General features: G+C 42.3%; 1 protein-coding gene across 4 annotated transcripts in view; it reads right to left on the bottom strand.

Annotated features, from left to right (window-relative positions):
• Pam (peptidylglycine alpha-amidating monooxygenase) overlaps positions 1-23,094 on the bottom strand; it is a 283,282-nt gene extending 260,188 nt beyond the window's left edge. For all 4 annotated transcript variants that reach the window (XM_059278064.1, XM_059278067.1, XM_059278068.1 and 1 more), the window contains exon 1: positions 22,966-23,094. The gene's annotated coding sequence lies outside the window, so the exon portion shown is untranslated. The remainder of the gene's footprint in view (positions 1-22,965) is intronic.
• Positions 23,095-24,756: the final 1,662 nt, after the last annotated feature.

Below are 24,756 nucleotides of genomic sequence, written 5' to 3'. Positions count from 1 at the left end.
TTTATAAGCTAGCTACCTCTGTTATCTTTTGTGTTATAAATTCGGCACTATATGTTTTGAAATTACACAGGTAAGCAGGTTAATATATATAGGTTTATATATATATATATATATATATATATATATATATATATATATATTGCATTTCTTAATGGCCAAAAAGTCACTCTAATGCATATGCTACTTTTAAAATGAGGCACAAGAGCTGGGGAGATAGCTCAGTGGTAAAGACCACTTGCTGTCCTTATAGAGGACCCAGTTCAGTTCACAGCACCCACAGGGCAGCTTACAATGGTCTGCAACTCCAGTTCCAGGGAATTCAGTACTTTGTCCAGCCTCCAATGTAACCAGGCATGCACACGATGTACTCACATATACACAGGCCAAACACTCATGTACATAAAATAAAAATAAAGAAAGCATGTATTTTAGATGAGGAACTTATATGCTCTCCTGGAACGGATCTTTGCTAAACAGGTTACCTCTCTCAGTCCCTTCAGTTTGTGGAAATCAGTTGCAAACCCAGAGAAGAGCCCATCAGGACTTCTGATGTCAAGTCTGGTTGTCACCACAGGATGTCATTCTTTATATCTATGAAATCCCTCGATCTCTGAGTACAAGGGACTACCCAATTCAAATTCATACAAAGTACTACATCCAAACAGAAACTTGACCTGCACAGCACTACATATAGAATATTACCATTGGAACAACAGCATCTACATACAGGATATTACCATTGGAACAACAGTATCTGCATACAGGATATTACCACTGGAACAATAGCATCTACATATAGGATATTACCATTGGAACCACGGCATCTACATATAGGCTATTACCTTTGGAACAACAGCATCTACATATAGGATATTACCATGGGAGCCACAGCAAGGAAAAAATGAGGAAAACCATCACCACTGACCCACCAGAAAACTAAGCTTTGAATTGTGCTTGTTTGTCTCTGCAGTCCTTTTCCAGGCAAAAACAAACGAGATGGAAATGGGAGTGAGTCACGGCAGAGGTCTCACTTGGCAAGATTAAATCACCGTAGGTCTAGTGTTTCCTTTGGAACAAAATGCCACACACCAGACTTCAGAAGGAAAACAATAAAAATCATCTAGACGAGCAGTCCCATGCCTCATTTTATCCATTCAGATGGGGTCCAGTTTTCATTTCGTTCTAAGTGCCAGGGAGACCAAATGTCAGCTCTGATTACTTGGACTCCTTAATGTGATTTTTGGTAATATTACAATCTCCTTCCTGAAACCTTCATTTTTCCCTCCTGTTTACTTGTTAGGCAGCCATTAATTGAGTGTTTCTCTTTCAAAATACTGTAGAGAGGCTCTAGGGAATTATAAAGTAGAAGACAATCTGTCTGCCTTTGACAGTGTTTACTACCTAGGAAGGACAAAACAAATATAAACATAAGTACAGGGCAAAATCAAGGAGACTGCCAAAGAGCAAGGCACAAGTATTAAAGGGTCACAAACCAAGGCTTAGGGGAAAAGCTGCAGGTGGCAGGTGGGGGTGGAGAGCTCAAAGACAATTCTCCTAGGTCTCCTTTTGAATTTTCTGTGATGCAGGGTTTCTCTGCTGAACTTTTTCTATCTGCTGTGGGGGAGGGGGTGTCCCAAGAAGTGCTCACTAGAAATCCTGCCTGCTTACCCTCAAGATCGCACACCGCCATTGAAGTGTGAAGTCACCGGGACATAGTTCTGCCTGAAGGAGACATGATGGCAGTTGTCAAGGCAGACAGGAATTTGGCAAGCAGCCCTTGGTTGGCACCATCACAGAAGAAAAACAGAGAGAACCACCTCATGCTAATCTCTAATCTAGGAGAACAACCATTTCTCCTTATTTTTTTCCACCTATAGTAACGAAGAACAGTAACTTCAGTGACCTCTGTCTTTCAGGGAAATTGAAAAGGGGATTAAGCCAATAAGCTTTCTATTACAAGAGAGGGAGGAAGACACCCTCACATAATGAAGCAAGCCTTGGAAGGAATGACGACAGTTTGGCTCCTAATGTACTCAAACATGAATCAGTGTCCTCTCAGTCGAAGGGTCGTCGTATCAAAGAGCATTTTACTCACAGACTCCTTCTGGGACAAAAGGCATGATTTAGGTTAATTTTTAAATTTGCTAGTAGAGTCAATCTCTTAAGCAATTGCATCTCCCACCCCACACCGCAACATCTACTTTGATAATGATTTTTCACTGTCTTAAGCTATTAATTCATTTGATATTTAACCAGCACCTGCTAAACTTGTACAATTCCCAGCCCCCAAGGAACCTCCTGTTCTAGGGGACACACAGAAAGCAGGAAGGGAGTGGATTAGATGAGGAAGCTTCCATTCAGGGGACACACAGCAAACAGGAAAGGAGTGAGTTAGATGACTAAGAATAATAAGTTAAAGAAATCAAGAATTAGAGGTGACTGTTTGCAATTTTCCATAAGGTAGTTAGATAGATTTCAATGAGACCATGACTGGGGAACCTTTCCATGAATAAGAAACTTATTTCTTTCTCTAGATTACAGGTCACCATTTCCACACTTTATGTGACTAGTTTTTTATTGAGGTATGGCTATTTTGTAAAAGGTCCATTTCAAGTAAGAGGTTTGACATATAGAAAAACTACCCACAGTCAAAATACCCTCTTCCCCAAATAAGCTTACTCAAGATTTCTACAAGAGCAGATCAGAAAACACAGAAGTGGTCCTTCCCAGAATTTAAAAACAAACCAAAGCATGCTCCTAAATGTCTAAAATTACTTATTAATCTTAATTTAAAAAGTGTGGAATACACAACCATAATTGAATGTTAGTGTGGTCTTCGAATGTACCAATACAACAGTGTGAAAGACATGTTACCTAGTAGGGTAGTCACTCTCAAAAAGTTCCTGGGATGCTGTATGACTATGTGAATATTAAGTAATGTGACATGACATGACACTGAAAATGGTTAGGAGCATGAGTCAGTTTTTGTCACCAGAATGTTTAGCTCTGAAGATAGACAGAAATCCATAAAGTAACACAGGTTCCTCAACTCATACAAAATATAAGATCATAAACCAAGGATGGTGTCTGGTTGCCAATACTGTTTTAAGACATGTTTAGGTCATGTTCCAGGGAACTAAATTATCTAGATAGAGTCCAAAATAGTATTTCTAATGGGAAGGGATTATTGTTCAATTAACGACATCAAATATATTTGTAAAAGGTATTGAATAAATACTTTGTACTGAGTCAATATATCATGACATACATAAAATTCAATGAAATGTGACATTATCAAACAACCACAGTAAACACTTAGACAAATACTACCATGGGAAGACAGTATTTGTGTTTCTAGGGTAGGGGGATATTGTATTATGTATTCATGTGGTGGATGCTTGTGAGTGTGCACAAGAGTGCAACTGTATGTACACATGTGGAAGCCTGAGCAAGAGCCAAGGTGTCTTTCTCCATTACTCTTTACCACATTGCCTTGAGACAGGGTCTCTCGCTGAACTGGAAGCTCACTACTATGGCTAGACTGGCTGGACAGCAAGCTCTGGGGATCTGTGTGGCTTCAGCCCCCAATGCTGGGGCAACAGGCACATGCAGCCGTGTTCAGATTTTTAAATTTGTACTGGTTGTTGGAACTTAAGTCTCTACATCTGCAGCACAAGTACTTTCACCGTCTCTCCAAACCCCAAAGGTATTTTTATAAAAACAAGTGAAGACAAATGTATAAATTTATCTTCAATAACTGAAACTTCTAAATGATTATCTTCAGAAACTGAACATAAAAAAATGAAAATCATATCTACGGAAAATCCACCACATAAAATAACTAAAAGGCAAGCAGACTAAAGTAAACCTCAAGGTATCTGACAATGAGTAATCAATCTTAATAATGTATGTAATACATCTTGTGTGTGATACCTGGCAATGGGTTAATAATCTTAATAATGTATATAACACATCTTGTGTGTGATACCTGGCAATGGGTTAATAATCTTAATGATGTATATAACACATCTTGTGTATGATACCTGGCAATGGGTTAATAATCTTAATGATGTATATAACACATCTTGTGTGTGATACCTGGCAATGGGTTAATAATCTTAATAATGTATATAATATATCTTGTGAGTGATACCTGGCAATGGGCTAATAACCTTAATAATGTATATAATACATCGTGTGTGTGATAACTGGCAATGGGTTAATAATCTTAATGATGTATATAATACATCGTGCGTGTGATACCTGGCAACGGGTTGATAACTTTAATAATGAGTATAAGATGTCTTGTATATGATATAAATGTGCAAAAGAATGAACAAAAAATTGAACTATGCAACAAGTGCCTGAAAAAACCTGTTAAATCTAAATAGTAATTAAAGAAGTAATCATAGCTGAGCCACAGATCTATCCACACAGGGCCTTCACCTTCCAATGTCAGGCTTAATCATCTCCCCATACCCTGTCAGAGATAAAATGAAAAACCTTCCCTTATTTTCAAGAAGAGAAAAGTGAGTCCCAAAAATTCCATCCCAAAGTCACCTTCACTTCAGAGGTGCTGCCGTAGTCCTGCTCGCACTGATGAACGTCAGCCTCCACAACTAAAGTGCATCGCAGAGAGCAGTTTACAGCACCCCGTGCCGTCTAGTGCAGGCCTAGCCTGTTCAGGCAACTTGTCAAATGTCCCACTGTAGGCTCGAGCTTCAAAGGCTTTTCAAATCATTAAAAAATAACCAAACAAAAAACATCAAAATCATATTTTGTGAGGCATGACAATTATTTTTAATTTTTAAAATTGCAATACCTGTCAAGTATTGCCGATGTATAGACGTATAGTCACAGGCAGCTTTTGTGACAGAGGTCAATAGTTACAGAAGAGAACATAGCAGCATATAAAGCCTACTTAGATTCTGGGCCTAGACAGGAAGTATGCAGCCTCCCAACATGAACTATGGCAAACTGCGTTCTCTTCTGCACTGTCACAATAAATGGCAATCAAATACAATATAAAATAAAAATTGTATATACTTAATGATCCAACAATGTCAGTTTGCCACCAAGAAATGGAAATTTATAGAAATCAAAAAATGGAAATTTATAGAATATTTATGTTGAAAACATTATCATTAGACAGAGGTCAGAGGGCGAGCCCCTGAAAGACCCTGGGTTCAATTCACAAAACCCAGGATCAAAACACAGCAAAGAATAAAAAAAACCTGCCTATAAAAACGCTGCAGCAATGTGAAGCTACCACATCAGACCTAGACCCCAGGCCCTAAGTATAGGGCTAGGAGAGGTGTGCAGTTAAACACACAGTTAATGTCCTCACTCCCTGCGAATAGAAGAGTTTGCCAGATATATCAATCCAAGCCCACTGAAACTGGAATCCTGCAATCCTGCCATTCAGAACAGCCAGCTCCTTTGAAACCATAGCTACCAAAGTATGTAACAATTATCTAAGAAGACATCTGTAAGGCTGAATCAAATGAAACCGCAAATATTGCAGATTTATGATATATTTATTTATGAAATCAAAGAGCGGATTCAACACAGTCTGTTCCAAGTGAAGATGAATCCAGAACTCTCAGCATAAGTGATCTAGCCCATAAATGAGTGTAATTGCTCACATTTTGTTCTATAGCGCTGCTGACATTGAACTTGCAAATGTGTTTCACTCTATAACTGTGTAAGTGCTGTCAACGAAGGCATTTACTTCGAGTTTGAACATACTTAAGGCACATTCTGACCAATGTAATTCAGTCACACGTGAGGCAGGGATATTTTCCTTTGAAAGAGGCCTGTCTATGTCACGGGTCTGATGACCACTTGGGCGTCTCCTGATTCGCCTAAGCAACACAGCACGTAATTCTGAGGAAAATCAAATGGTGGTCTCCTGCGACCCTGCCTTGGAGGGCAGAAGAAGCAGAGAAGCATTGGAGTGAAGAGCGCAAGACAGATGGCACCACATTCAAAGCGAAGACATTAGCTTTTGTGAGCCTCCATTTCCTCTTCCACAGGACGGGGACCACGGTTTACAGGGCAGGATAGATGACACACCTTGGGTCCTCAAATGTGCTCAAAGCAACTAACAATGCGCCAGGTGTTTTATACACATATTTTACATGCATCACCTCAAGGAATAATTATAACTATCAAACTACATGAAGTCCACAAAACAATCTTGTCTTAAAGATGAAAAAGCTGAGATGTGCAGAGAGTTCCGTGTGTGCCCAAGCCCTACAGCAGGTAAGAGGTACAACCCTTCTCCCATTATCTGATGCCACAGGAAACTCTTCCAATAAACAGGAGCAATTACTGTGATTGTAAGGTCCAGAGTTTACCAGGATGAGAACAAATGGAAATTTCTTCATTAAATCCTAGACGTGCATGGGGCTGGAGGGATGGTGGCTCGGGGGTTAAGAAGACTTGATGCTCTTCTAGAGGACCTGGATTCAGTTCCCAGGACCCACATCAGGTGGCTCACAAACACCTATAAATTCTGTTTAGGACATCCAACACTGTATTCTAGTCACCATGGGCACCTGCATGCATGTGGTACATATAGGCATCCTCGGACTCACATGCACCCATATAAAATAAGAAATAATAATTTAAAAAATATTTTTTAAACATAGTCTCACCCTTCTAGTCTACCACAGCCCTCTGAAGGAGCCTCAAAACCAAGGGGACTAGACACTTTCAGAATGTTGTTTTGAAGCTGGCAGTAGGCTTTTCCTTCACAAAATCTGGGGCATCCAGAGTAACTTTAGTTTGAAGTATTTCAAAATTACAAGCAGCATTGCAAAAACATCCATTTCCTCTTCTCGGGATTCTGAAGGTCCCTCCTCCATCTTTCCTCCCTTTGTGAGCCAGCAGAAGATGCTAGGCTAAGCCGCCAGGCATGCAGACAAAATACTTAGAGGAAGACCAGCAGCATCACCACCAAGTATGTGAATGGGAGGAAAACTGCTTCGTAAACATTTCAAAGTCCAGTGACTTAAACCCCGGGAGAGTGCTTAAGGATTACTGCATTCCTGCCTTCCCAAACTCAGTGTTTGGTCAGCTGAGAATTCAGCACTACCCTAATGACAAAGGACTTCAATTTCATCCCACCAGCAAATGGGGTTGTTTTCTGTTTTAAAAAGCAACAACAATGATTTAAAAGAATTACATTTTTTTTTTTTTTTTTTAGAAATGTAAAAGTTTCTTAGATGCTATCGTCCCAACCGCCACCCTTGGAATCAAGTATATAACCTGTACTGAAAAATAAAAATCGTAAAGTGCTGCAGGGCTGCCCTCTCTCAACTTCTTTGGAAAGAATCTAAAAGGCTGGGCAGGATTTTATAACTCTCAACAGTTTTAACCAAAATTTTGTGGTTTTTTTTTTTCCCCAACAGAGTGCAACTTCAAATGACTCCACTGCACCAAAACACTTCATGACATAGTTTGCTAGAAGAACAGGTTTAAAAGCAAATGCAAGCCCTTGGAGATCCAATACCAGTATCACTGCCTTTAAACAAACAAAGAAACCTAGAGAGACACTATCAAAGCTATTTCCATAGACAAAAGCATTTAAAAAATTACAAACTATTATTAAAGCTTAGGAATGTTCAGGGTGTGACGGCGCACATCTTCAGTCCTAGCACTCAGGGGGCAGAGGCAGGCGGATCTCTGTGACTTCAAAGCCAGCCTGGTTTACAGAGCGAGTTCCAGGACAGCCATGGCTACACAGAGAAACCCTGTCTTGGGGGGGGGGGGGGCGGGGGCGGGGGAAGAGGTAAGGAATGCACTGAAACAGATAATATCAATGGCAATAATAGTCACCACCATCACAAGAACCATAGAAGGAATTGTCTGCAGCATCATGGAGACAGCCATCTCAGCCCTTGTCTTAGTATGCTTACTCATGCCTGGTGCCCTTTATAATCCAATCACAAAGGATTCATTTGTTCCCACTTGACAAGTTGGCCAGAATGACACAGGTCTCCCCAGGCCAAAACTGTGAATTCAAATCCTGGCCCTTGCTCTTGGGCAAATTATCTTAGCCTCTCATGCTTCAGTCTCATTATTTGTAAATGGAAACAATGACATCTACTTCACAGGGTAGCTGTGAGAATTAATTAGAAAGTGTTGGAGACGTGTGACATGCTTAGAATAGTGTCTCCTGCTATTGCTAATCAACCTCAGAGATGATACTGAGGCATGGGGAGCCTACATCACTTCTCTAAGTCACATTGCTGGTAAATGTTGAAACTTGGGTCTGAACTCAGGCAGACTGACTATAAAGCCCACACTCTTAGCCATCACAAAAAAAAGCGCCTGTATTTCAAGATCTGGGAAATGAAGAAAGCTGTCCATCAAGACAAGTGATTCAGGTGGCTATGGAGTCTGGTCACTAAGTACCCAGAATGCCAAAGCCTTCTACATAGTGCAGAGATGACTCTGAAAACCAGGGGGATCCCAGATGTGCCATGGTTCTTGTTTCCTAGGACGAACAAATAAATATATAAACATTCTAACTTAAAAAAATAGATAATTTCCAAAATAAAGAGAACATTTTTAAATAATCTCTGCAGGCTCCAGGAACTATGCATCTCTTTAAAACAGCCTTGCAGAACTGCTCTTCACCCCAGGCCCATGGCTGTCTATCATAAAGCACCGTCTCTCCACATTTTGTGATCTGGGCTACCACCAGTTCAGGCACTGTTCTGACGGCTTAGTGTTTACCTTTCAACAGAAAAATATTTAAGACAAATTTCCTGAAGGGTGAGGAAGAACGGTGAAGAGTGGTTTAAAAAAATTTAAACATTTGATTTATTATTATTTTCATACACATTTTTCATTCCTTTGCAGTTTTAGAAATGTGGTATCCTGGAGCTGGGGAGGTGGCTCAGCGGTTAGAAGCATGTGCTGCTCTTGGAGAGGACCTAAGTTGAGCAGCTTACAACTAACTATAACTCCAGCTCCGACGTATCTGACTCTTCGCCACCCCTTTGGCATCTGTATTCACATGCACACCCCCCGCCTGAAACAACACACACATACACACATAATTAAAAATAAAAGTAAAGATGGTGTTCTACTTGGCTTGAAAGTTTCAGATTCATACTCCTAGTACCTGCTACTTGATAGAAAAGAAGAAATGCATTTGTACAATAGCAGTGAAATCTGAAATTCATTGTTTCCACTGTATCTTATAATAAGCAGGATTAAAATCTCTCGTTGTTTTCCTTTAGTGAAAATCTCCATGCAGCTACAATAATGAAGCAAATTATTGAAAGAGAAGCAATGAAAACCTCCTTAAAAATAGCACCACGCTCTTTGGAATGTGGGAGCTAGGCTGTGAAAGCTTTTTGGTTGATAACAAAACAGCCACTCTTCTCTAAGGCAAAAGTCAAGTATCCAATTTCTATTCAGTAAATCTGAATGTGTTCCTCTACAGTATGCCTCTCAGTGTGATCTGTGTGTCACTCTGTTAAAAACAGAAAACAGTTAAACTTTTCAACTGGTCAGCCAGGAGGTGCACAAGGACACAGCATGCCAGCTTCATGTCAAACAAAGACTGTCCTAATGGCAGAACAGGAGGACATATGAGGAGTAATACAGGCTCGCCTCGCCAGGTAAATGGGATATCTTCATTCCAAAGCTTGGTAAATCTGCGCAATAGAGCTTACATATTCTCCAGCATCAAGAGATGAAGGCCTATCAAACTTGTCCTCTACTATTGAAAAATAACACACACACACACACACACACACACACACACACACATACACACACACACACAAAAGCAAACACAGAAACACATGTAAACATTACAGACTACTAATGAGATTTCATTCTAAGAGGAAAGGTGCTTTAGTCAACTCAAGCAAACACATCTCATAAGATAAGGCCATACATCTTCCTGAGTATTTAGCAGAGATGGTCAGTCAGGAAAGGCAAAGGAAGGCCCAGAGGACAAAAAACAAGGGGGGAAAAGTTAAAGCAGTAAGATTATGCACATAGAAAAAATCCACAGAAGAAAAAACATGTGAATCACATATTGTGCCAATGTCATCAGTAAAATACTTGAATGTACCATTAAAATTAGGAAGAAAATTAATTGGTTCTTTTGTTCTTTTTCTTGGCTAGACCTCTACTTTAATTTCCACTGATGTAAAATTAATTAATAGGACTTGCAGAACTCTAATAATGAAAATGCAGAATTCCACACGTAATTTTATGAAGCATTTCATTTATTTTGCCCTGTGTCATATGCTATATCATATTGCTTCTGGAGCCTCATTCATTTACTTTATGAGACACTTTCGTAGCATGTTAATTTGCCGTGTTTGTGATTATACCTTCTTGCATGTACACTGCATTGTGCTGATAGGGTTTAAGTTGTAGCCCCTAAAGCAATGTTCAAGTCTTAACCTCCAGAACTAGTGAGTAATGGGACTTAGAAATGGGGTCTGTGCAGGTGATCAAGTAAAGAAAAGGTCATTAGGGTGGCCCAGTATCCAATACAAAGGGAAAACTCAGACAAAGGGGAAGACATAAGTGAAGGATGACAGCAAAGGAGATGTGAAGAACAGAGAAGACATCTACAAGCCAAAAAATGTCTCAAACAACAAGAAAGCAAGAGAGGGGTACGGGACAGAGCACACCTCACCACCCGCAGAAGGAATCAAACCAGCCAACACATGACTCTTACTGTTATAACAGAATACTCTGACTGTGCTATTAATAAAGAAAAGAAACTCAGTTTTTTCACAGTTCTTGAGTTCAGGGAGTCTAATATCAAAATAGTCTTGCTTCATTAACCCACGATGGAAAGCAAGGGTGAGAAGAGGGCATGAGAAGACGCAAGAGAGAGCTCACAGCCTGAAGCACTCTGTAATTGGCACTGAAGTCCTAAGGGCTTCAGTCGTACGACTTAACTACCTCTCCTTAGGTTTCATGACCAAACACAGTCACATAGAATTGTTTCCAATGCATTCTTGAACATTCAATGTGTTCTTGGGGGAAACACGCACAAACCACTGCAGAGTCCTAACTTCTGGAACTATGAGGTAATAGCTTCACTTGTTTAAGCCACTCAGTTTGTGGTATCGCTGCCCTCATAGTTTTTGGAAATAAATACAGATGTTGCAGATGGAGCTGGTCAAAGCTTGAAGGGGTGGGGGGAAACCAGGAAGCCTCATGGCAGCCTGGAAGCCCTGAAGTAGTACTCCACACTGCAGGAAAAGGCACGGAATCCTGCAGCTCAAGCAGGATTGGAAGTATCCTCATCTAAAATATGAGAAGGCATGTTCTGAATGTCCTTAGAGCACGCTTTACAGGCTGACTTTACTTAATCCTCGCAACTACACTCTGATGAAAAGGAGGGTTATCATCTCCCATCAGTAACAGAACCTGAAAGTTGACTCTCTGAGTGTTTGGCAACCCCATCCTCCCTCTCACATACACTGGGGTTCCAAGAACCACACTGACAAATAGACAATTTTTTTGACATGCTAAATATTTGGTGTAAAAGGAAGTCTTCTATTGCTTCTCTCCAACTATGTATCAGAGAGAGACCTTGAAACTCCTTTATCTCCATCAAGACCAAATTGATTTCCATACCTACCCTGAAACTCACTGTCTCAAAAGATTAAGGAATATAAACTGATATGTACACAGTCTGACTATAAGACTGCACAGTCATTCAAATTCTAAAGCGTGTGTATGTTTCTGAACAATTTGGGGCTAATGTTTAATCACAGTCCTATGATTATTACCTATGCTGGGTTTTTCTTCCCCTTTGTGTGATTTTAAGTAGTGTTTGCTTTCCCACCTATTTGACCATCCTCAGATCATTCCGGCAAGTTGTCAGAGGACAGGAGTATTCCTTCCATAAATATGTGGCAAAGCAAGTGTTAATGTCAAAGCTTCTCTACAAAACGATAAAATACTCAAAAATATTTTAACTTGAAACGATGGTGGCACTTTGAAGGCGGTGCTTCTTTGAGGGACTCAAAGAAAAAAGGCAAAAATAGAATCACGCAGACTGTGGAAGGCACTCCACGAGCCAGGGAAGAAGAAATAAGTCAAGGGAAATTGAAAAAGAAAAAAAAAAAAAAAAAACAACAACAAAAGAAAACAAAAGGAAGAAAACTTGGAAGAAGAAATGGGAACAAGACGATAGGAAGAAGACAATGTATTCACCATGATGAATCAATGTGCTGCTAGGGAGAAAGGGAATAAACTATGTGAATGTCTAAGTCAGTACTAGAGAAAGGCCTTCATTCCACAATAATGGAGAAGAAGGTTGGGTGAAGGTTGAGGCCCTTCAGTTGGTCTGATAAGACTCATCACTGACAGGTGGACCTGTGCTTGTCACTGTCAGTTCTTGAGCAGGGTGTGAAGTGATGAAGGGATCTCTCCTAGAAGGCCGTGAACATCAGCTGAGTGGCAGAGCCGTGTGAGATTAGGGCTGGTGTGGAATGTGACTCTGACACACTGTTCAGCATCAAAGAAAAAGATGGCTCAAGGTTTTCCGTTTAGGGTAGCAAGATGACTTTTAACACCTTCTTTGTCTCACCCTCCCATGACTGGACACCCGGGACTTTCATTCTTTGGCAGGCGTAGTGGTGGTTGAGGGACCAGACTGGAGCCAGAGTTCTTGTTCCTGCTTTAAGATCTTACATTTGTTCCTTTTGCTTTGTGGATCTTCTCATGGTCAGCTCATCTGGTTCACCGAGGCCTATTCTGACTCAGCAGCATCCCTCCTGATTTTACTACACAAGAGGATCCACCCTCATGCTCTATGTCTACCTGTATTATTTTTCTTTATAACTTGTTACTTCCCAAAATTATATTTTTAATAACTACCTGTCACTACTATTAACATGCAAGTTCATGGGTACAGAGGTCTCTGATACCTTGATCACAGTTTACTCACAGAAACTAGCACATAAATTTTCATAGAGACTCACAAAATGTTTGTCAAATAGGTAAGAAAAAGTCTCATCTCATCCTCACAGTCAATGGACAACAACCCTACAGTATTTTAGTATTTTCTACCTTCACTATCTGTTTTCTAGTACACATCACAGGTACACCCCTCCCTCCCTCCCTCTCTCTCTCTCTCTCTCTCTCTCTCTCTCTCTCTCTCTCTCTCGTCTCTTATGTGTGTTGCTGTTTTGCCTGCATATATGTCTGTGTATCACATTTCTGAAGTGTCCATGGAGGCCAGAAGAGGTTGTCTTCTGGATCTGGAATTACAGACAGTTGTGATCCACCACATGGGTGCTGGTAACTGAGCCTCGGTCCTCTGTCAGAGCAACCAGTCCTCTTAACCACTGAGCCACCTCTTCAGTCCATCACAGGTTCATCTCCCCTCTTCTCCGTTCATGTACTCAGCAGCTACTCAACTTCTCCAAGGTGAAGTCCAGGCTCTGTTCCAATGTATCTCCCTCATAAGTAATCTTCTCCAACACAACCCATATCAAGTTCCCAGGTACTACTTAAACATTACCCATTGTTGGCAGTATAAAAACTAAAATTTTGACACATCCAGGAACTTCCTGTATGAACTGAACCAGGTTAAGTCCAGACTCATCCAGCCCCATGACCAAAGGTTGTCCTCCAATACTTCACTTTACTTTGTTACTTTCTATAAGAGTTTTTCTGAACAAATAACACTTTTCTCTTCTTTCTTCCTACCCTGTCACAAACTCACTCACCCAGTCATCAGCTAGTGATCAAATATTTCTTCTTCAGACTCCTGTTATGCAAGTCAACAAAATCACATTATGCTGTTCAGATTCATTTATCTATATTCTAATTATTTGTAAATTTTTATTTTTATTATGTGTACATGTAATTAATGGCTCTTTACTCCATGATAGTATAGTTCATGTTTTCCCCTTCTCATATCTCTAAAGTCAAGAATACTGTGTTAAGCTCAAAACAGAACCTGTGCTGAGCATTTGCCTAGCATGCACAAGGTCCTGGATTTCATCCTTAGCACTGGAAAAATAAGCAGGAAGGAAAGGAGAGGTGGGGGGAGGAATGTGTAGTGTCTTACACATGGGTAGCACTGAGAAGTATTTGTTAGTATTAGATTGTTTATTAAAATAGAAGCTGCATAGGGGAGGCCATGGCAGTACAAACTTTGAAACAGCTCTCATAACGGACCGAGAAACGATGGGACCAAGAGAATCTGCTTATTAATGAACTAGACAAGAACCAGCTCAAACAATTTACTGAAACCACATAGTTAGGACTTAGGTAGTGACAGTAACTAGGTGAAAGGTTACATTTACATATCCTATTAACAGCTCCTTGACTCATCATTCTGTTCTGGAAACATTTACCTTTGCAAAACCCATCCCAACTTTCTCTCCTTGGCATTTTCCATTCTGAAAAAAAAAAAAAAAAAAAAAAAAATCTCCAAAAAAAGTCCTTAGCTCCCTGGAAAAATGTTTTCAGGACATTTCACTCTGGTCGATTAGGCATACAGTAATAGCTAAGTGAGGCAGGGGCCATGGAGAAAATGGCATGTAACAGAAAGAACCCACTTTGCTCCTGATTAAAGTTACTCATGTGCGGCTAGAGAAAATGTACACACTAAAACTTGTGAGCACTACAGGGTCTCCTGGGTTAAAGGACAAGGCCTGTTTTTGTAACCCCCATCGTTAGTGCTTCACTCCTAAAACATTACAATCCATGCCATTCTAAATTCTCTCGGGGGAAAGAAAGGGCTTATTAGTTCGCTATTATTTCCTTCTTGTGGGCTTCTTTAAAGGGCGACAGAAGATGGGTGAACACAAGACACAATCTGGTTCTCTTTCCTTCCCTTGAACCTATTCATACAATGTGTAGCAAGATGCCTCGTTTTATTTCTGAGGGACGGACCCACCTACAATCTCAACAATATCCTCCAGTTTTACTGCCACCAGTTTTCTAAAATCCTGCCTACTAAAGGGGGGGGCAAGAAGCTGGCGCGGATTGTCTCCCAAATGAAAAGAATGGCGGTTCCCAACTCCATCCGATCTATAGGCAGAGAACGGAGGCAAAGGGGAACAGTAGCTCTACTAAGAACTGTGGCCAACGGAACAGAAAGCAAATGAAAGCCCACGGAGCAACCGCGAACAACAAGATGTAAACCGGCAGAGAAGAGGGATTGTAGGAGGGACTACGGGCCCTGTGCAAAAACCTATAGAAATAATGCTTTAGAATCCATAATTAAAATCAAAGACAATTAACAACACAACATTTAAAAACTAAACAGAGTAAAATGCCGCCAATAACAAACATCCGCTTTCTCCAAGGACTCTACATGAGCGCAAGCCTTAAGAGAGAGGTATCCAGGCTTTTCCCAAATTAACGAAATGTGAGGATTATCTACGATAACAAGGACTTTTTGGTGCAACTAGTAATGCAAATAAGAAATACATGTTATAACCTACAAAAATTGTTTTCTTTAAATACTACAGTTATCGTGGTAATTCAATATTGAGTTATCTCATTTAAAAGTCCCCAAACTGCAAAAGGTAATATCCTTAGTAGAGTCCGGGTTATGGACATAAGTACTTAAAAAAAAAAAATCAACATTTAAATACTCTAAAATTCAAAGATTTTGGAACTCTCAATTAGTTTTTATGCAAGCAAAAAGTCGTTGTCCTACAGATACATTTCATGTATTTTTTCATTATTTCTTTAATCATGTGTCTGTGTGCGGATGTTCACAAGAGTGCAGGCATCAATGTAGAGCAGAGGCCTTGGGAACCTCTGAAGCTGGAGTGACAGTTAATTGTGAGCTGCCCAACAGGTTCTGGGAACCAAACTCTGGACCTCTTCAAGAGCAATATGCTCTTTAGGCCCTGAGGTATCTCTCCAGCGCCTACAAATACTCTTTCTGAGACATCTTTTGGCCATGGTAAATGGATCTTGTAATATCTTACATTTATAATCAGACTTTTTTTTTTTTTTTTTGACTACTGAAATGCCATCTTGTAAGGGCTTCAGCCTTCACGGTTGTTTCTCTAGCTGTCCTCTGTGCTGTCTAAGACAAGCAGGCAAGAGCATCCACAAAGAAGTACAGAGGCGCAAAAAAAAAAAAAAAAAAAAAAAAAAAAAAAAAAAAAAAAAAAAAAAACAACCCAAATAACTGTCTTTCCTGGCTGCCACTGCTGTCTGCTGGGCCTGGCATTCTCTGGGCTTTGAACTCTAACTCTTGTGGTCCACGCAGCTCATAACGAGCGTCCCCTCACTGACCAGGGACAACGAGGTTCCTTGGCACTGCCCTTCGACTCTGCTGGGTCACTCAAAGTTGTACTTTAAAGTATGACGTTTTTATTATTCAAGTTCAGTTCCTTCTGTGTGTGAGCCTGTCCTCTTCAGTGCTCTGGACGGGAGCCGTGTGGAAACCGTGTCCCCGTCTTTTGTCCGTCTGTCGCTCTGGGCCGGCCAGCTGTGTCGGCAGCTGGCACTGCCTGGTAACTGCTAGAGTGGACATGTGCCAGATGCACACCACTAGTGCACGGCTTCTGCTCTCTCACACTAAGGAAAAATTCTTAAGATTGCTTCACGAAACTCCTGGGCACACATCTGAAACCCACAGTTAGACGCAGTTTTGAGGGACGCCACAGCATTTCTGTTGTCACATGACTTCAAGACAGCAGTGTCAATAATTTTGTATTTTCCCTTCCCGGCTAAGTCTATCTTATTCAAATTGAAATATCCCATCTATATAGAGAAATTCACTCAAATCTAACATAAAAAAACAAGCATCATATTTATATTGTCAAAATCATCAACTTCTGCTTACCACGAACACAGAAACAATCTCAAGATTTTTTTTTTTTTTTTTTAGACAAGGTTTCTCTGTGTAGCTTTGCGCCTTTCCTGGAACTCACTCTGTAGCCCAGGCTGGCCTTGAACTCACAGAGATCCACCTGTCTCTGCTTCCCAAGTGCTGGGATTAAAGGCGTGCGCCACCACCGCCCGGCCTCAATCTCAAGGTTTTTGTTGTTGTTGTTGTTGTTGTTTTGTTTTGTTTTTTGGTTTTTCGAGACACGGTTTCTCTGTGTAGCTTTGCACCTTTCCTGGGACTCACTTGGTAGCCCAGGCTGGCCTGGAACTCACAGAGATCTGCCTGGCTCTGCCTCCCGAGTGCTGGGATTAAAGGCGTGTGCCACCACCGTCCGGCTTCAATCTCAAGTTTTAAACTAGTAATTCCCTAGAGTGACTGGCCACATATGACTGTCAAGCGCCTGAAACGTGGGTAGTGCAACTGAGGAGTTGACATTTTAAAACTTTACTCTATTTTAATTAATTTAAACAGTATGGGTTGTGGCCCCCCAAAACAATAAAGTTAGCATCTCATGGACATCAGGATATGAGAAAAATGCTTAGGTCAAAGAAAAAAGACCACATTATTCACAGAAACAGTAGCAGGAATAGTGGCAATGTTTCCTGAAACCCAATTCTCACATTATGACATGGCAGACAGGTGGTACCTGTCCACCCGTTGATTCATAATGGAGGAGGCGAGCCCTGAATTCCTCTAAAACTGGAATCTTGTATATTGAATATCATGTCTAGTTTCTCTTTACTCCCACAGGAAAAATACTACCTCTATTCTTGAAGGTCATCCATGATATAAATGGTCTTGAGAAGAGAATCTACAATGACAATGTGTTCCTTTTTTATAGACATGCAGGAATTTGGGTGACTGGTGGAGAATTACCTCTCGACACGTTAGTAACACAAATATCTCAGAAATCTACCATCTCTCTGCATGTGTCTTGAATAACTTGCTTGTGACCACAGTTAATTCTTGCTAGTACTTCAAGCTTCCAAAATGATTACCCCCCCCCCCCCCCCGCCCCCTTCCACTACTGTCTCCTAAGCATTCTCTACAGGGTACCCAGGATGTTCCTTGTAACACAAGCCCAATAGTGCCAATCCTATTTCAGTCTCCATTGTCGCCTGCTGCCTTTCAGCATCACACACGGCCCTCAGCCAGCTCCACATGTGCTGAGTGTTGTCACTCTGTGTCTACCTGTGGGCACATCCCCGGACTATCCTTCTAAAATATATTTATTAAGCCACACAAAATTTCTTTCACTTCTATAATGATGAAGGAGACAATGTAGTAGCCTGGGGTTGAATTACAATCATGGGTCTATTTATCTTGGCCCGCATAATAGTTCCTAAAAAAACATTCGAGCGTTTTACATTCTGAGATATTTTATAAATGTAAATTTTAAGTTCCTCTCTTAAAATTCTCAACACCTGGCAAATGTTGGCTTGCATCTCACCCTGAGAACACTTGGCTGGTACCCTTTTAGCAAGGTCTGGGTTCTCTGGATCGCCACACCTGTCCTTCATGCTCACATGTACTTACTCCTTTACACTGATCATTTGACTTCCATTCTCAAGTTCCTCTGGATCTGGAACACCTTTCAACTCTCCAATTTCATGGGGTCTTCATGCTTCAGATCTTAGTGGATTTCTTTCCTCTGACATTTTCACTGACCACTGCCTACCGCCAACCCAAAAAACACGGAGGATAATTTTATGCTTGTGCATCCAGGACCTGACATACCTTCACATCCTCTATGATTCTGTATACTTCTCCCACCATGAAACAAGTAACATGGTGTTATGAATTTGTTTTTAAAACTGACATTTGAATTAGAGGAGAGTAGCTACACCTTTCTTGAATACTCCTGTATGTCAGTCTATGCAGAATTCAAGCATGAGTTGGGAGCTTGATAAACATTTGTTGAATAAATAACTGACACAATGTAGATGAGGAATATCCACTTCAAAATATCTGGGGTAAAAATTTATGTATGTTATTCATTATTTTTAATTTTGGACCTTTGAATTGCCATTCCCTCCTCCACCCCACATTCAATGGCAAGTGATACTCTAAAGACGCTCTTGGTTAGAGCATCTAATCTTTACAAGAGTCCATTTACATAAGTCCTTCCATTACTCCCATTTTGTTGATGATAAAACTGGGCGGCGTTTGAGAAGTTAAATAGCTTCCCAAGATTAAAGGACAGGTAAATACCTGGGGGAACAACCCAGGCCCACCACAACCCAAAGCCAAAACATTTTAGCTATACCTTATTTATAAACAGATGTTTAGTGTGCCCTGGATAATACAAGACCACATAGGGGTTAGGAATAAACCACAGAACTGTCTGCCAACTGGAATTATAACTCTCTTCTTGCTAGCAGATACCTGTTTAACCTTGGATCCGCTTCAGGTCTTCCTCTCAACAGTATGAAATAATAGTAGATGTTAGGCGTAGTAACAGGTCTATAATCATCATTCAGTAGACTGAGGTAGGAGGACCAGGAATTTGATGTTAGTCTGATCCGTATACCAAGTTCTAGCCTAGCCTGGATTGAACAGTGAGACTCCATTTCAAAATAAAACGAAACAATCAAACGAACAAAAACAAAAGACCTAGGAGAGAGAAGTTAGTAGATGACCAGAGTTTCTCCAAGTAAACTCGATAGCACACAGCACCAAGAACACCATATTCACAGCCTATCTGTCTGAGCTATTTTTATGTCGTTTTAACAATTAGCTCTTCCAGCCTAAAGGGGTTAAAGTGAAAGGTTCCTACAGAATAAGAAGCTCTCAGGTGTGATACTCCTGGCTGTTTTTTTATCAAACCACACAGTTTCCAAGGCAATGATAACAATCTTTAATCTCATTTCATAAATGAGATAACAAACATACTGAGCTAGAAGGGAGGCTGCAGGGTTAACCTTACATCCCTCTAGCTGCTTTTCAGCCTGCCATGCTTCGTGGTGTGGGTTCAATCAATTCTCAAAGGTCCACATGCACGCAGCATAAGAAACTCCACCCAGCCAGCAGGTAGATGAATTCTCCTTAGAACTAGAGAAAGAACCAGTGTCATTACATCACAGGAAGAGCCTGGATCAATCTTTCCAAACAGACATCTTACTTACCCTGTGCTCCAACCTTAGTAAGAATTGGTTTTAGAAATAATTCTCACTGAGATTCTTAACTTTTTAAAAAAAATTCAAAAGCATTCAGGATGATTATTTTATTATTATTAGTTTTTTGGGGAGGAGGGGGCTAACATACAAAGACATGGATTTCATTTAACTTCTTAAGTCAAATTTGCAGAGCCAATCCAGAGCTCATCCAACATGGATGTGTCTGTGGTGGTCTGAACAAGAAATATCCCCCATAGGTTTAGTATTTGAACACTGGGTCCCTGGTGAGCGGTGCTGTTTGGAAAGGTTACAGAGCATTTAGGTTATGGGACTCTGTCTTTTATAAATTGCTTTTTGATCATGGTGTTTTATTGCAGCAAGAGAAAAGTATCCAACACAGTGCTCGAGCACCACTCTATTGAAATCTGTACATTTGTGGGTAGACAAGATGGCTCAGTGGGTAGAGGTGCTTGTCACCAAGTATGAGACCTGAGTTTGATCCCTTAGACCCACAGTAGTAGGAGAGGTAGAGAACCAGCTACTACAGCATGTCCCCTGATTTCCAGTTGTGTGCCTGTGCCTCCCCCTATAAATGAATGAATATAATAAAGTTATTTTAAAGTTATGGTCATAAACACACAACAAAAAATCTGCTATTCTCAAGTTATTTTTCTAGGCACTATAATTTAAACATTGACATGGATACCCAAAGATAACTGATGTTTTGGTTGAAATCATGACAGCCTTTTAATATTTAATGACCACATAATACATCTTATGGCAGGGGTTCTAAACCTGTGGATCGTGACACCTTTGGGGGCCAAAGGGCCCTTTCACATAGGTCACATATTAGATATCTTGCATATCAGATTACATTATACAGTAGCAAAATTATAGTTACAAAGTAGCAATGAAATACTTTTATGGTTGGGGGGGTCTCCACAATATGAGAAACTGTATTAAAGGGTCACAGTATTAGGAAGGTCGAGAACCACTGTCTTTTTTTTTCCGAGACAGGGTTTCTCTGTGTAGCTTTGCGCCTTTCCTGGAACTCGCTTAGATACCAGGCTGGCCTCGAACTCACAGAGATCCACATGCCTCTGCCTCCCGAGTGCTGGGATTAAAGGCATGCGCCACCACCGCCTGGCGAGAACCACTGTCTTATAGGATGCTTTTCTAAACTTTTGCTTAAAAAAAAAAAAAAAAAATCATTTTCTAAATGTACTTCTGTTTGATGAAATATGAGCATTTGAGACGTTATTTTAGAAAGTGTATCCTTAGTGAACCTGGTATTTATTCCAATCTGCAAGGCAGCTTCACCAAATTATGACCTAAAAGAGCCTTAGTTAGTACATTCTTGAGAGCATTCTGTTAGCACACATACAGTTATTAGATTATGTTGGATGTTCATATAAAGATATGGGTGTCACTAAATCAGTTTAGAAAGCCCCTTAGGGCAAGAAATATATTCCATGTCTTGCTCTTAAAACACCCAGCACACTGCATTGCACGATACATGGACTCATGAAAATGTCTATTAAATTGGGGATACATGAATGACAGAACTTTGCCATTTAATACAAAGTGTAAATCTGATTTTCTCAGTTCTTTTCCCGGAAGGCAGGTAGAAAAACATTAAACAATGACTCTTGTGCCCGTGATTATCAAGTTCAGATACTAAGTATTTGAACCCACTTTACAAAGATGAAGATTTTGGGAGCCTGGAGAAATGGCTCAGCGGTTAAGAGCATTGGCAACTCTTCCAGAGGTTCCCGAGTTCAATTCCAGTAACCACGTGGTGGCTCACAAAGATGAAGATTTTCTTCCAAAATTATTAAGATTGGAAATAATATAAGGTTACTGGCAGGGTGAAAACAAGTGTAGAGAAAACAAAAAATCTGAAGCAAACGAAGTTCTGAAGTATAAAGGCTGAGGCCAATACTATCTTCTTCGTAGTCGAATTTCCATAACCATGGGAAATAGAGATCCATAGCTTGGACACAGGCTTTGCTGAATAAAAGGGTAATTTCAACTCTGAAACCCTATTAACCACTTGCAGAAAACCCTATGAACCATTATGCCTCTCGGCCTTAGAGAGCTCCAGGCCAAACCCTTCAGAATCATCACCATGTCTGAGCTTTAGGACAGAACTCTGATCCTCAGGGCAGGGACCCACTAGCAAGGAGCTTCACAAGAGACCTTGACTCAAAACCACCACATACTACCCCTAAATCATCCCAACAGGCTCTAAGCAGCCAACAGAACGGCATATATTCTGTCCAGGACGACAGAGATTCTGATGGGAGAGAGCACCAAGGCCACGCAGACGAGGTGACCCAACCAGACTTAATTAGCTATAGGAAGTGGCGGGTACTTTGCATCCTGCCTAACAGAGCAAGCACCCCTCCCTGGAGTAGTACGCACGTTCTAAGGCTGACAAAACCTCCGGGGAGAGAGCACAGCTAGCTGGACAGACACCGCAGGCGATGAGGACAGGGAATTTCCATGCTTCCCGGCACTTGCCAGTACTTCGGCGCCCCAGTCGCTAATCCTACTACTGCCTTGTCGCTCTCAACCTTCGCGGCAGCCCCTACGACCCCCAAACTAAGTCCTAAGGACCGGCTCGGGGTCCCGCGGGGCTTTCCCACCGTCACTTAGAGTGGTCCAAAAAAGGGAAGAAAAGAACAAAAACAAAACAAGTAAGACGAATGGACAAACGCGCCCCAAAAAGGCGAAGGCGCAGTTCAGTTGCGATGGTGAGGACAGTAGGGCAGGGGAGGAGAACGCCAGGAAGGCTGGGGCGCCAGATGCGCTGACCCCGGCCGGCCGGCCGCGCCGGAGGAAATCCACCACGGTCCCCGGGCCAGGAAGCGGAGGGACGGACGGGCAGCCCGATCCCCCGCCCGGCCCTCTGCCCAACTTCCGCGCCCGACCCGCTCCGCACCCGACCCGCTCCCCGCCGCGCCCCGCACGGGCCGCACCAACCTGCGCGGCCGCAGGCTCTCTCCGGGACGGAAGCCCGAGCCCCCGCGGGCGCCGGGCGGAGTTAGTTGGTGGCTCCGGTTCCCTGGGCGGGGACAAGCTGAGCACGCGGCCGCGGCGGCTGTCCCGGCGGCTCCCTCCTCCCCGGCGGCGCGCTGGGCTCCGGGACCTCCCGGTCCCTCCCGGTCCCTGTCGGTCCCTCCCCCTGGGGCGGCTCCCGGCTGCGCCCCAGCCTCGGCTCCGCCTCCTGCCCTCCGAGCCCAGCGCTGGCCGCCCAGCTCCCGGGAAGCCCTTGGACCGTGTCCGGACTCACGTGCGAGCCAGAGGGCTGCAACTCGCCCGAGGACCACCACCACCACCACCACCCCTGGGAGCGTGGAGAAGGCCAGGCCCGAAAGTCTCTGGGACACGGCGGAGTCCCTGGATCCTTTCAAGCCAGCCCCGTGCAGTGGCCGCGCCGGCTGCCTGGAGGGGGGCAGAGGACAGTGTTCGAGTCGCCGCCCTCCGCCCTGCTCAGGGTTCCAGGCTATGTCCTGATGAGGGAGGGAGTCCCCACTTCTCCCCCCACCCCACCCCACCCCCGCGCCCTCCGGGCTGGGGCTCTGCCAGGCCGTGTGCACCCGGGGATAGGACACTTGGATTTGAACCCTTAATTCCATTCGAAGTCACCTCCTGCAGCCAGATCCCAGAATTCGGGCTACACGCTTAAGCTGCCTGTGGCTTCCAGGCCAATACCCTAATACCAGAAGCTTGCTTCTCCTGACTTCCCATCTCCACCTGGTGTCTCTTTCTGCTGCATCTTCCTACCCCTGAAGATCACTCAGTTTGGCATGCAGGGCCCAGTGCCACTAAAGTAAGCACACAGGTCAACCAGACCAGCTCCCGCTCCTCTGAATGTCACCCCAAAGCGAGAGAAATGGGGAAGGATGAGTTACAAGCCGGGAATGATGTGTGCTAGAGGCTTAGTAATGTGCACACGCAATTGAAAGGCTTCTTATTGAACGTGGTATTTGACTCTCCTGTTGTGACTACTGGAGTGTTCATGACGCCTATTCCCTGCCTGTTCCTTTGCTTCTTTCTTCCAGAGTCCTACCTCGTCTTTCACCTAGCCTTTTTCTCATTCCAATTGCAACCCCAAACTACCCTGGGTCTTCAGCTAAGTGCTGGCCTTTCCAGGTAGCTAGCAGCGTTCCCTGCTTAGTTCTCTAGAGTTCTATTGGGCAGGAAGGAGGGTCCCTGAAGATGTGGAAGAAGTCCGCGGAATGAGGCGAGAAAAGGAAGAGCTAGAGGAACCAGTCAGTCATTGCTCTGAAGTCACAGGGGAATTCACAGAAAGAAAATCCATCTTTCCATAGGGAAACTACTACAGTGGACTATCCAATATCACAGCATTTCAGGCAGCAGTGCTGAGCCAGAGTTAAATCAGGTAGACCGGGCCCGTTTGAAATCTTGTTTCTCAACTCAAATTCCAAAGCAAGTCTTTGACCCCAGGTTCTCAGCTAGAGGTAAGAAATTCTTTGTGGAAACTGAATGCCATCAAAAGATGCAAGAAACTGGTTCAGTTTACCAACACAGACACACAGATACACACACACACACACACACACACACACACACACACACACACCAGGGCTGATCTTTGGCTTTAGGCATTCTTAAGTCATTTCTTCACACTCTTTTAAGAAAGATGTCATTGAGTAAGCCACTATTCTATGCTCTCCATATTTATAGCCATTTATAAATTAGTGTGCCTTCTCCAAAACAACAACAAAAACACAAGCATTATGTGTGTGT

This window comes from Peromyscus eremicus, chromosome 13, assembly GCF_949786415.1.
Source record: "Peromyscus eremicus chromosome 13, PerEre_H2_v1, whole genome shotgun sequence".
NCBI lineage: Eukaryota > Metazoa > Chordata > Mammalia > Rodentia > Cricetidae > Peromyscus > Peromyscus eremicus.
Note: the sequence above shows the minus strand (reverse complement) of the source record. Positions and strands in the feature narration are given on the sequence as shown.